The sequence below is a fragment of the Mesoplodon mirus genome (assembly GCF_964341445.2).
Source record: "Mesoplodon mirus genome assembly, chromosome: 1".
NCBI classification, from domain to species: Eukaryota; Metazoa; Chordata; class Mammalia; order Artiodactyla; family Ziphiidae; genus Mesoplodon; species Mesoplodon mirus.
This window is the reverse complement of record NC_138976.1, coordinates 231,122,777-231,135,860: the sequence shown is the minus strand read 5'-3', so window position 1 is coordinate 231,135,860 and position 13,084 is coordinate 231,122,777. Positions and strand designations below refer to the sequence as shown.

Here is a 13,084-nt window from a genome sequence, read left to right as displayed (position 1 = left end):
CCCCACCTCGGCCCAGGCCGCCCCGCCCCCTCCCCGCCCTCGCGGCCCCGTGGACTCTTATTGCCCTGGCGCGCGGGCGGGGCGTCAGGCCTCTAGAGTCGCTGAGGCGTCCAGTCTGGCGCGCGGTCCACAGCGGGTCCTCCCGGCACGTTGGGGGTCCCGGAGCGGCGGGGCACGGCCGGACGGCAGGTAGGGCGGCGTTGGGTGGGGTAGGGGAGGAAAAGGGGGCCGGCGGGCAGCAGCCCCGCGTTCCCGCCCGCCGCGGCCCCTGGCGGAGCCCTCCCGGCCCTGCGGTCGGAGAGCGGCGCAGAGAGCTTGGCTCCAGAGGGGCTCGGGCGCCTCGGGCCGTGCGGGGGCCGGAGAGGCTAGGCTGCCCCGGACCACGGCCGGCAGAGCTGGCGGGGAGGGGGCGGGCGGTGACCTCCTCCTGCCGCCGGCGGGGTGTGGTGAGGGGTCCGTCCCTCCCGAGCCCCGCACCCCCGCACCCTCCTCTCTGCGGGGCGCTGGTGCTCTCCGCGCACGGAGCGGGGGGGCGCCGGCCTGGGGGAGCGGCGAGGCCGGGTGGCCGGGGCGCGGGGCGCGGAGCTGGCGACCCTCGGGCCGCGCCCCCCGCGGCTGCGGTCCCGCCGCCCGGGTCTGGTTTCCCTTCGGGGCGGCGAGCGCGCGGGGCTCCGGGGCGCGGAGTGCGGCGGCCGGGGGCTCCCTGCGCGCGGAGCTCATCCGACCCCGGCCCCCGGGAGCCGAGCCAGCCCGAGCTGCGTGTGCCCTGCGGCCCCAGGGCGGGGCCGAGTGGACAGACCCTCGCCTGGGAGGCGGGAAGGCTCGGTTCCCGGGTGACCTGCCCTCGGGATGCCGCCCCCAGCGCCCCGCCCCCCCTCCCCCCCAGGCTCAGCAGCGGTCCCGGCGGCCTCGGAAGCTGCCCAGCTCTGCCCTGGAGGACATTTTCTTGGTTGGTGTTGTGAGGGGTCCCGTCGCAGTACTGCCGCTGTCTGAGGAAGAACTGGCCGGGGTCATCGGGGAGTGGGGTAGGGAATGTTTCTGAGCTCACAGTGCAGAGGTGGCCGCTTCGTGTGGTCTTCCTCCATCCCCAACGGAAGAGGACTCTTTTTCTTTCAAGAGCTGGGGGACTTTGACTTAGTGATGAGAGGTTTGAGTGAATTTTATTTTTTCCCTGGTCTGTTCACGTGGGTTTGCGTTGTTGCGGGTAAGAGTAGGGGTCCCCGTGCCTTGGAGCGATTGGAAGAGTCCGGAGTCCGACCTGAAGAGAGAGGAAGTCACGTGGTTAGTCCACCCTTAACAGTGGGTGTATCAAAAATAGGCAAGAGGTGTATAATCAATATATAATCAACACACTTTCCAACTAATCGCTAAGCCTTGTTTTTTATTTCTTCTATTTATTTTATATAAAATAAGATTTATCTGACACTAATTCTAGTTTTTGTGTTTTGAATAAGGACTGGGCTGGGTTGCCAGGTGCCCACACCACATCCGTTACTAAGAAACTAGGCACGTACAGCGAATAATCCAGCTCGCCAGCATCCTAACCGTCTCTTTGGCTGTGTGAACACTTGGTGCCCTGGGTGAAGAGTTCGGGGTAGGTGGTGGACAGTCACACAGCTTTGTTTTCTGTGGCTGTGAAACCCGTGAATCGTAACATCCTGACAGCTGGTGTGGTCCAGTAGCCTGCATGCTTGAAATGGTGTAAGAGCTGCACACCCAGCGTGTTCCCAGGCGAGGACACTGACTTGGAAAACAAGAGGTTGGTGTCCTGGTTATAGGAGCCCTGGGGTGCTTCATTATAGGCTTGTGGGCTCCGGGCTTTCGTTGACTTTGAAAACTTTTGAGTAAGAGTTGAATGCCACCTGCTGCATTGCCTCGCAGTTGGTCTTTAAAAAACTTTACTGTGGTGTTTTCTCAAGAGCTGTAATCTTTATACTACTTTTGAGCATAGTTGCTTTTTTTCCCCAAAATATTTTCCCTAGACTGTAGTAAATCTTATACTCTACTGTCTTTGAAATCACTCATTATTACTGAAGTAGAAAGTATTTCCTGGAACTTATCAAGGAGTCCATACTGCTCAAGGTGCTGGAGTCATTATTTCAAAAGGAAGTTGTTAATTTGGTTACGCAGCTGTTGATCGTCCAAACCGCTGTTGCTTTTCTTCCCCCACTTTCCGGATTTTTTTTCACAGTCACTGGGAACAGTAAAAATATGTGTTAGACATTGCTTTCTCTTTTGCGTACATTTCCCTGTAAACAATTTCATATCAACATGTGATGTGCTTTTTCAGCAATTGTTTCACAAGATCCAGATAAACATCAGGTGACGGAAGTTCACTGTGTTTCTCAAAATGCCTATACGGTTTCTTATTTGGCAAAATGACTCTCTTCTTCAAGTAAACGGGGGAGGTAGGTTGACGAGCCCTGCACTCTCCTGTGAGCGCGTTCTTGCGTTCACACACAGTAGCTCCGCAAATGTTCTTCTGAGACACAGGGCGCTAGGAGGTCGAGGGAGGTCCTCGGGCCGTCCCCTTTCCGCCTCTCGGGTTGCTCTGCAAAAGCGGGGTTGCACTCGCTCACGGGGGTGGCTTTGCTGGGAAGCTCTGTATCAGATTGTGTCGAAGGATGAAGAATGAGCGATGCTGGATGAGAAAGGCTTCCTCCAAGGAGACTGTATGACTGGCTAGAGCTAGCCCAGCCTTGTAGGGAGGGTGGGGAGGTACAGCGGAAGGAAGGAGGGCCTGAGGGGTCAGGAAGGAGAAACGCCCCCTGAAGCCAGTGCCCTGGGCAGTTTTCGGCCCGGCCCCACTGACCCCTAAAGGTGCCTTTCACCTTGAGCAGTCGCTGCTTGCTGCTCGTGTGCTTTAGGGACAACCATGATGGGTGACGCGAGCAGTTCCGGTTAGGTGAGCCTCTCTTACTTGTGTGTTTGGACCACAAGGACCGGAAGGCAGGCTGAGAATTCGGGTGGTTGGTTCATGCAGCTCCGAGTCCTTCCACGGAGGGCAGGGCGAACAGCTGCCAGAGCTTCCCCCTGCAGGAAGCAACGATGCTGGTTTCCATCTTGCCCTGGGCTTTTGGAAGGCGGAAAGGCTTCCTTGATGGAAAAGATTTCCTCCTAAGGGAGAAGCTGCCATTTGCAGGCAAAATGCAGCCAGAAGAAATGAGCAAATGACCATTTTTTGGATTTTTGGCAAAACTTTGCAATTTTTTTCCATATAGAAGTGTTAGAAATAGACTCATAAGAAAACAGACAAGGGGCTTCCCTGGTGGCGCAGTGGTTAAGAATCCGTCTGCCAACGCAGGGGACACGGGTTCGAGCCCTGGTCCAGGAAGATCCCACATGCCGCAGAGCAACCAAGCCCGTGCGCCACAACTACTGCGCCTGCTCTCTAGAGCCCGCGAGCCACAACTACTGAGCCCACATACCACAACTACTGAAGCCTGTGCACCTAGAGCCCATGGTCCACAACAAGAGAAGCCACCGCAATGAGAAGGCCGCGCACCGCAACGAAGAGTAGCCCCTCTCGCCGCAACTAGAGAAAGCCCGCGTGCAGCAATGAAGACCCAACGCAGCCATAACTTAATTAATTAATTAATTAATTTTAAAAAAAGACAAAACCAAGTAAGAAGAATAGACACAGAAGTCTCACCAGTGGGCAGGGAGGGAGGAAGGAACCTTGGTTAAGCAGCTGTCACTCCCCAGACCCTGCAGGGCATGCAGCATTCTCTACCACGTTTCCTGGTATCAGAGAACAGGGACCAGGTGCCCATCCACGTTGGAAGGAAGTAGCACTGGACCACCGTGCAGGAGACTCATAGGCATCCTCCCCCGCTTCATGACACGTGTGCTGCCTTTGTGAAACTGCCAGAGCCCCTGAGGGTCAGCACCCTCCGCTTTCACCTGGGCTGGATTTTGAATGTGCGTTTGTAAATCCTTTGCTGGGAACTCTGAACATGCCCTGTCACTGAAACCGTGTCGGTTTGTGGTTGGTTCCAGGACAGGTCAGCGTATCCTGCTTCTATTCATAGCACCATCGACGGGAGCCATTAGATATAACGTGGTTTTGCAGGAAAATGCACTCAGAGCTCCAACTTGATTTTTATTTTTTTTTTAATGACTTTTAATCCCAGCAACGGTGGGAAGAAGGACCCCCCCCCCTTGTCTTTTCCGTGTAAACCCTAAAGGGAAGATAAAGGTGCACAGAGATGCGTTTCCTTTCATACTGCCCCCGTGCTAACAGAGACCCCCCAGCCTGGAACCAGAGAGCTGGGGGGTGGGGACAGCGGTAGCTGGCACCAGAGGGGGAAGGACACGGGGGACAGGGCCGAGGTGAGGCCCGCAGTCCGTCAGCCAGGCCGGGGAACCTGCTCTGACGGCCGGTGGACGTGGGCTGCCTGCGGGTTGACGTGACTTCCTCACCAAATTACTCCACATCATCTTTACTCTAGAACCTGAGCATCAGCCCTGTGAGTCGTCCATTCAGTGTTTTTCAGGTCAGGGTTGGTTTTAAATGGAATCTTGAATAATAGCAAGAAAGCAGACTTCCAGGCATTTTGTTTTTCTTTTTGATGCCAGTGCACTAAATTCCCAAACAGATACCTCCTGCGGGCCGGACACACTTCAGGTCAACTTAGACGCTGATGTATCCTTACGATATCCTGAATAACGATATGATGAATACCCTAGAGCAGTTACCTCCTACCAGGAAATGTGCTAAAACGTTTAACACACTTTACGTCGTCTAACCGTCACCCCCGCCCCATGTAGTAAGTACCATCAGCACCCCCATCTTAAAAAGGATGCGAGTGAGATTTCAGGAGGGTAAGAATGTGCCCAGAGCCACACAGCTCTGAAACGGCAGGGCTGGACAGCTGTTGTTGAACAAGCCCCGTGGCCTGGCCGCTGGCTGGACTCTGGGAATAAAGTAGGGACCCAAATGGACAAATAGGCAAAAAGCCCTGCCCTCGTGCAGCTTATCTTGTAGTGATGGGAGACACACCGTAAAGAAGCAAACTAAATATCCAGGGCTTCACGTAGTCCTGTGCTGGGGGAAACAGAGCCAGGAAGAAGGAACAGCAGTGAGGCTGGGGTCAGCCCAGCGGGAAAGAGCCCGGGCCCAGGAGCGGCTGTGCGCAGGCGGAGCGTCACAGCATCCGTCCTCCAGGCGAGCCCTCGCGTTTTGTAGCGGCCGCTGTTGGCATGTGGACCGCCTTCGTGCGTCCCTGTAAATGCCCCAGCGGGTGCCTGGGGACGCACGCAGGAACGTGGACGAAGGGCTTCACCTTGCCCATCAAAGGTCAGGAGAGACGGAAGGACAGGCTGGGGTCGGGGCACGGCAGAGGCTCTTCTGCGGTTCTGGAAAGAAGGCGGGGTCCGCAGGCCAGGGATCAGGTGTGGATGGACGCAGCAGTGAGGGCTTCCTGTTTTTTCAGTGAACTAGGAAGTAGGTGGTCACCTTGGTGGGGCTGGACGCTTGAGGAGAGGAGGTGCGACACTCACCTGGCTGGTGGAAGGTGCCCTCAGGGTCTGCCTGAGGTCGGGTTCTGATGACATTCCTGTATCCTGGACCCCAGAACCCCACCATCCCCTTCACCTCCCAAGGAGAGAGCCGTCTGCTAGTCTCCTTCGTGTCCCTTACGTGGAGGAACACCCTGCGCTTGGTAGACGGTGGTCGGCGTTTGCTGAACGACTGCGGTCAGCCTCCTGCACGCTGACCCGGAAATGTCACCAGACGTCTTCTCTCCACCCTGGTCATCACAGTAGTCGCCCCCTCCGCTGAGGTGCTCTGGCACGTAGAGTCCCTAAAACAGCAGTTCCATCGATGGCGAGTTACTTCCTGAGCTCGTCTCGTCTCTGCAACGTTGAGCCGGAGTCTTAGACCATGAAACAACTCTTATATCGTGTGCTCTTCTGTGTCACGCTCCGGCGGCGACCTAAATCAGACTTTACTGCTCCGCATGGTGCCTCGGTTGACGACAACAGGGACACCTTCTGCTTCTGTTTTCTCTCTGCTGGTTGCTTGGCGTCCTCCTGCGGCAGGTGTAGGTGGTCAGCTGGGAGACAGGAGAACCACTGGGATGGTTAGAATCATGCAGGAAATGGACATTGGTCTCAACTAAGCTGGTGGCAAAGGAACTGATTGAAGGGGTTGGATTCACCCTTTACTGGGGTTAGAACGTGGACTTGACTGCCCTTGGCGTTGATGGTCTTGAAGGGGGGAGGCGGGGGGATTGCGTCCAGGGTCCTGCCGGGCAGCGGGCAGGAAGTGGAGCGGCCCTGAGGGCAAGGCAGCTCGGGTGTCGGACCAAAGAGAGGCGAGCAGGAGGCAGGTGGACCCCACGTGTGATGTTCTGAGAGGTCAGAGTGGGGACAGCTGAGGGGACGATCACCACGGTGCAAGCCCTGGGGGAGGTGGCTCTGCCGCACAGGAGGACAGACAGCGAGGAAGCTTGACTCTGTTTGAAGGTGACGTCAAGACCTGTCCCTTGACTAAGTTAAGGTCTGGAAAACCTGCCCAGTGAAAGAGCGTTGAAGCAAAGCATATCCCAGTAAAACCACAGGTGAACTGATTCATAGCTGGAGTTGGAAGAATGTGTGGTTTTTCTTGGTAAAGCCTCATTTTCTCCTTGTCTTCCTAACTATAAATGGACGTGTTTGTATAAAGTGACGTGCGGATCTGTAGAAAGATCTATTTGAGGCACTTATTAAGAGAGAAAACGAAAACAGGTGCCCTCCGTCTCACGAGGTTGTGTCACATAGCAGAAGGTTTGAGCACACACTGTCCACACCAGCACCTGTAAGCCTGTCCCTGCAGGTGAGGGCAGGATGCCCAGGACGGGACGAGGGGCTGGACGTTGCCTCTCCAAAGCGGAGCTTTTATTTGCGAGAGAGAGTGGTACCTAAGCCTGCGGATCTCTCTGAAAGGCACCAACATCGTCCGGGGATGAGACGGAAGTTGTCCAAGTCCAGGCATCCTTGGCCCCTCTTCGTGCACAGCCAGCGGGAGTCGTCAGTTTGCAGACGTACAGAACTGCACTGTTTCCCCTCAGAACCGCTCAGCAGCCACTGTGGACACTCAGTAACCTCCACCGCCGGCCAGGCTCTCCTCTACCAGGTCGGCATCCTTGCTCCAGGGTACAAAGGATGGAAAAGTTACTTGGAGTTATTTTTATGCTTCAAGGTTTAGAAAAGCCCGAGTGTTCACCCTTCACAGGCATATCAAGGTCGAGAGTGTGAGACCCGGGCCAAGCTCTCGTTCATTTAACAATTCGGGGCCTTTGCCGGTCCAGGGCCTTTTTCAGGGCAGGTGTCCTGACCCCTCCGCTGGACAGATTGAAAAAGTATAAAGCGTGCACTTGGTTGTGACTTCCCGAAGGTGCAGTTACAGGAGGACCGGGGCCTTCAGGCTCTGGCTGGTTTCTCTTTCCAGCCCTTGGGGCCTCCCCTCCGAGTGCAGGGGGATTGTGACACTTGGAATTGTGCACCCAGGGCAACTGTAGGGTTTTCCAGCAGCTTCTGCACAGATGACAAATCTGGCAAAGTCAAATTGAGAACGCTGATTACGCAGGTTCAGGAGGAAAGCTTTTAAGGGTAAATGCTAACGTTTAGAATCCTGAAGCCCAGTTTACTTGGGGAGGTGATCCCAGTGGAGGCATCTGGCTGGGTTGCCTTGGCCGCCTTGCGTGGACGGCCCAGCCCTGCGGGGGTGGCCACCGTGTCCCGGGTGCTCTGGCTGCTCCCCCCGGTGTGTGTCTGCTGCTGTAGCTCCCAGGCTCTGTCCCTCTGCTCAGAGCTCAGTCTACCTACGTGTTTATTTTCTCTCTGATCCTTTTGATTTTGTCTCCCTATTAAGCCAAACACCAATCTGAAAATAAAAGAGAAGGATAATCAAACCGGACGCCTGAGTGTTTGCTCAGTGTTCTCATGGTGGCACTAGTTTCATTTTACTACAGGCTTCTACTTAAATCTATAATTAGGATATACTTCAAAATCACACTGATCGTGAAGTGTCAGAGCTTATGTAGTACAGCAGTTATTGGTTCACTGCGTTTTATGTAAGCCAGATAATGACGTGCAATCACAGAGTCATACAGCTGCATTATCAACATTCAGCCACTTGAACAGGAAAGAATATAGTGAAGACTGAACATCTTGAAACAAAGTTTGATCGTACGGTGGGGTCTGCTCTGACCCTTGGGTTCGAGTCTCTTTTACAAAATGGCTTTTGGGTCCTGTTCTGACTTTGAGATAACTAGTTCATCCTTTCATCACTGTAATTAGATCTGGTTTCAAATACAGTATCTCTTCTGCAATTTTCATTAAAAAAAAAATAACACCAGTCACTTTTGTTGCCAACAGGCATCAGCTGAAATTATGAGTCAGGAGAATCGTGAGGGCACTGCAACTCCCAGCAGACAGATTAAAGGCTGCAGTGCTTGAAACCACAGGGTCGGGCTGAACCTCTGGGTTTTCTTACAAGGCCAACACACACCTGGCGTTGGCCGGGGCCGCCCGGAAAGCTGTGTGCGGTACAGATCTCTTGAGATGATGATGTAGTACAGTCTAGATGCATCTGTGACTTGCCCGCCTGTCTTTCTCGGCCACCTTCCTTTATTTTCTGAACCAGCCGAGGAAGTGGCCGTCAGCCCAAGCCTGTCTTCTGGTGTACTGGTGGTCCTGGCTCGGGCTGTGCGCGCCAGCTGACCCTTCCCAGGCCACCCGCGTTGCCCCCGGGTTTCTGTTGTCCTCCCATAAAGTGAGAGACCGGAGGAGACGATCTGAGTTGTCCCCGTACCGTGTAAGGAGGGAGATGAAGGGTGTCCCGTGCAGCCCTGCCTTTCCTCCGCCTCAGCTTTGCCTGCTCTCATGGAGGGCTGGGCTGAAACACTCAGGAAGCTGGTGACTCGGGGGGATACGGTTCCCTGGTCTTGGAGAAGCACAAAGATGGATCTCAGACAGGAAGTACCACACTCTCCTTCAGATTATAAGCCTGTCATCCACAAAACTACATTAGAAATACAAGCTTCACAAAACCCCCAAGTGCCCGTGACCTCCACAAATGAGGGTAGAGGTGGTTTAAACACTCAGGAAGCTGGTGACTCGGGGGGATACGGTTCCCTGGTCTTGGAGAAGCACAAAGATGGATCTCAGACAGGAAGTACCACACTCTCCTTCAGATTATAAGCCTGTCATCCACAAAACTACATTAGAAATACAAGCTTCACAAAACCCCCAAGTGCCCGTGACCTCCACAAATGAGGGTAGAGGTGGTTTAAAAATGTGTACTTGTGTCAGTTGTGCGTATGTATCCTCGTATACTGAGACCAGGGAAACGTATGGTGTCATCTCACCCACGTCCAGCGTCTAAACTTGGCCACTGTGTGTTTGCCCGAAGGGAATTCCGACTGCAGAAAGGTTTACCACCGCGGGCAATGTAGGAAAAGTAAGAGACTGACCGCCAAACCTTTTGGAATGTTTTATGCTAATTTACATTTCAGGAGATAATACCCTTCCGGATATAGTGTAATCTGGGAAACGGGATAATTAATGAGTTGCTGTAACCTCTCAGCTGGGTCACAGGACAAAGTTTACAGAAATCACCAGTTCCCTGTGGTCAGGGGTTGATCTCAAGAGAAAAGTTCACATAGTTTAAAAAGAGCATTTTAGGTTTACGTTTGATTTTCAGTGATCTCCTGTCTTAGACCGCAGGATGACCAGAGTTGACGTGGGCCTTGTGTGCTGTAGGAGCCCAGTGGTCGGATTTAGAGCCACCATTCCAGGTGGTGGCGATGCGGAGCTGGAAAGCCATCCCCGTGGTACGTGCACTGGTTTCCAGCTGTGATTAATAAGCACTTTCTGTTATTTTAACAACCGCGGAGGTCCCTCCCGTGACTCAGGGGCCTTCCATATTAGGCTTGGGGAGACGCAGCTGAGCTGGAAGTTGGGGACTCATCGGTTGCGGAGGCTTCTGTGGGGCTGCAGCGTGGAGACTAGATGATGTCACCGGGGAGTGAGCCCAGGCCGAGGGACGGGCAGCAGCTCCCCGGGCCGGAAGCTGCGATGCCGAGATCCAGACTTCCTGCCACAGCTGCGCGCTTTGCCAATCCTGGCTCCCCTCCTCTTGCCTCTCCCAAGGGCGTCTGTGCAGGTGGGGAGGGCACGCCCTGCCCTGCTGGGTCTCAGCAGAGGCCGGTGCAGCAGAAACCCAGCCTTTGTCGGTGCTTTTACCCTGAGTCATCATCCACGGGGAAATTGTGTACCCAGAGGTCAGAGAGCTCTGTGTTTCCTTCTGTTTTGCTCTGTCTTAGGTCACAATTCCTGTAGAAAACCATGACTAGACCACCTTCAGAAATGAGCGCTCACGATCGGATACGCCTGGTGGTCAAGGCTGCTCTGGGCTGGTCTCTCTCGGTACTCAAGTCCACATGAATTGCTTAATCCATTTATTCAACAAATAGTTCATGACACTGTGAATTTTCCAAGTGTTTTACATACATTCTTTATTGAATTGTAGAATAGTCCTGGGAGACCATCGTCTGTCCTTTTAAAAATTATAAAATCTCCTTTTTCCAGAAGGAAGAAAACGCGCCTCGTGGAGGCGAGGCGTCCCCAGGCGGGCGGGCTCTTCTCGCTCTGGGTTCATCTCCCCTAAAACAGCGTCCTCTCACCGCACAGAGCCCCGCGGTGGCCGAGGCCTTCTGTAACTCACAGAGTTCTCCGGTTATGTAAGATTTCTCAGAATCGATGAGGGGAAGACAGTTGTGCCGCGGGAACAGAGCCGTAACGGCCCACGGGATGTCTTCCGTGACGGCTGGGGGAGGACATACTGGGAAACCTTTCCTGACACTTTAAAAAGCGAGCAAACAAATCAGTGTCACTCCTTCCCTCAGCAAACACTCACGGACTCAGAGAACACTTAGGTGTCCCCGAATGAGTGGGGTCGTGGAATGGCAGCAGAGAGGGCTGGTGAGGCCCGAGGTTGAAGTAGGCGCTGCGGAGACCCCAGGGAGGGGTGACCAGCCCTCCTGGGAGCAGGGGAAGATTCTGGAGACAGCGAGCGAGGCCTGACAGTAGGGAGGTTTGATCGAGTGAACCTGGGTGGAGAAGGCCACGTGTCTGCAGGATGGTGGGCGTCCAGCTTCGTGGCCGGAGAGGGGCCCGCGGGGAGGGGGTGAGGAAGGCCTGGCTGGACTGTCACACGCAGAGAATCATGGAAAATATGCAAATAGCTCTTCGTCTGAATGGATACATTCACAGGTTTCCTGGATATCTGTATAATCTGGAATCTCTCTAGACGCTTTAAAAAGGAATTTGGGGACCTACTTGTCACTTCTTCCTCACCCCTTTGTTCGTTTTTCAGCAGCAGTATCTGATTTTGATTACCCATAAGAGAGGTGGTCAGGAGTTTAAAAACCTCTAAAATCATAATTAAAAAAAAAAAAAGAAAGATTTATTCAAATAAAGAACTTGACTAGTCAAGACTTCGAAAGCGCCGGCCGGAAGCAGAGCCATGGTCTTAGGGAATAATGTGACGTGCGCCTCCGGGGACTTGAGGTGGTCCTGCCCGTCCTTACGGCGCTGGCCGGTTCGACGAGCCCCCTTCGGAGCTGCCGAGGGACCGCGGTGGACGGGCAGCCTCCCTCTGCCTGTCGCCGCAGAGGCTGCCGTGTCGCTCTAGGACACTGTCTTGGCTCGCTCTTCTCTCCTGTCCGTCATTGCATAACTGTCTCCTCCGACGTGAATTCACATGCTCTGACTTCAGCTCTGAAAACACACCGTGAACCAGGTGTATCACAGCTGACCGGTGAACAGCCTGCAGCCTGACGGTGCGCCCGGCAGGTCCGGCGCTCTCCCCTGTGGCCTGCCTTCTTCCCTGTCCAGCAGAGTTCGCTGTCCTGTCACGACTATGTAAACATGAACCTGTTCCTTTGTTCACGTCTACCCCGACCGCACACTGTACGACCGTCATTCTCAGATACAAGATGTAGAACAGGAACTGCGTTGGCGGTGCCCTGTAGATCCACAGCCCACAGTCAGAGCGAAGGTTCAGGTTCACGTCGTCTGTCTTCTTGTGTTTGCTTTCAGAACTTGGGTGACTGAGAGCTGAATTTGTCCGTTTGACGCATGTCGCTTAAGTGGCTGTACGTCCCTGGGGATTATCGGAAGGCATCAGTGTCAGTACCTGTCACCATCTGATCAGTGGAGTCTCCTTTGTAAGACAGAGAACGAGGTGAAGGTACCTTGCAGTCGTCTCACGTGCTTTCAAATACCAGTTCCTGTTGGGCGGAAGGGGTGACTCTGGGGCCGCCCGTGTGGTCCTGGCTTCCTGCCCCTCCCTGCGCGGCGGTGACCTGTAGCAGAGAGAAGGTGTCGTGTAGTAATCAGGGTGACTGACTGGCATTCAGACTCATGTGAAGCGCCATCTCCCCAGAGTGAGGCCGTGGCCCTCTAGTTGCAAATGCGTGCCCAGTGATCACAGAGCGTTCTGAAAAGCCACGCTCCCCAGACCGCCGGCAGCAGCATCACCTGGGAAATGGTTAGAAACAGACATTTCTGGCCCCGTCCCAGACCTACTGAAGCAGAAACTCTGAGGGTGGGTCCCTGCGGTCTGTGCTTTTTCGGGCTCTGGATGACTGTGATGCTCATGAAAAAGTTTGAGACCCACACCTGCAAGGGAGTATTTTGTCCCTTAAATAAGTGAGATTTGCAACTGATGATGTAGCAAGTGCCAGGAAATCGTTTCCTACCCGCTTCTAGAAGCAAGCAGCACCTTCCTTTCTGGTTAGCAGTATTGCCACGGGGAAAGACGATGTTATTCCACGGGGAAAAACAATGTAATTTGGCAACTACGACCAAAGCAAAACAAAGTCTCAGTACTTGCTCGTGAAGCCAGGGCCTGAAATGAGTGGACTGGCTGCAAGGCAGCTGGATCTCAGAGCCCCGCCTCATCTTCCATTCTGGTTTGAAAAGCTTCCTAAGTGAGCTGAATTCAAGGTTCAGTTGGAAAAAGACTGGAGACGCATCACCTCTTCTTTCCTCCTTTTTCAGATAAAGATAAGGTCATAAGATCTTCTCAAGGGCA

The 13,084-nt window shown here is 54.1% G+C and overlaps 1 protein-coding gene across 3 annotated transcripts in view; it reads left to right on the top strand.

Annotated features, from left to right (window-relative positions):
* PALLD (palladin, cytoskeletal associated protein) overlaps positions 1–13,084 on the top strand; it is a gene marked incomplete at its 5' end in the record, with an annotated part of 382,869 nt that overhangs the window by 301,797 nt on the left and 67,988 nt on the right. Inside the window, one exon of one of the 3 annotated variants that reach the window (XM_082624951.1) lies at positions 77–189. The exons of 1 other annotated variant lie outside the window; for it this stretch is intronic. Of the gene's footprint in view, positions 1–76; positions 190–1,429; positions 1,595–13,084 lie in introns of those variants that run through there. One more of the 3 variants, XM_082624952.1, reaches the window with a different exon arrangement.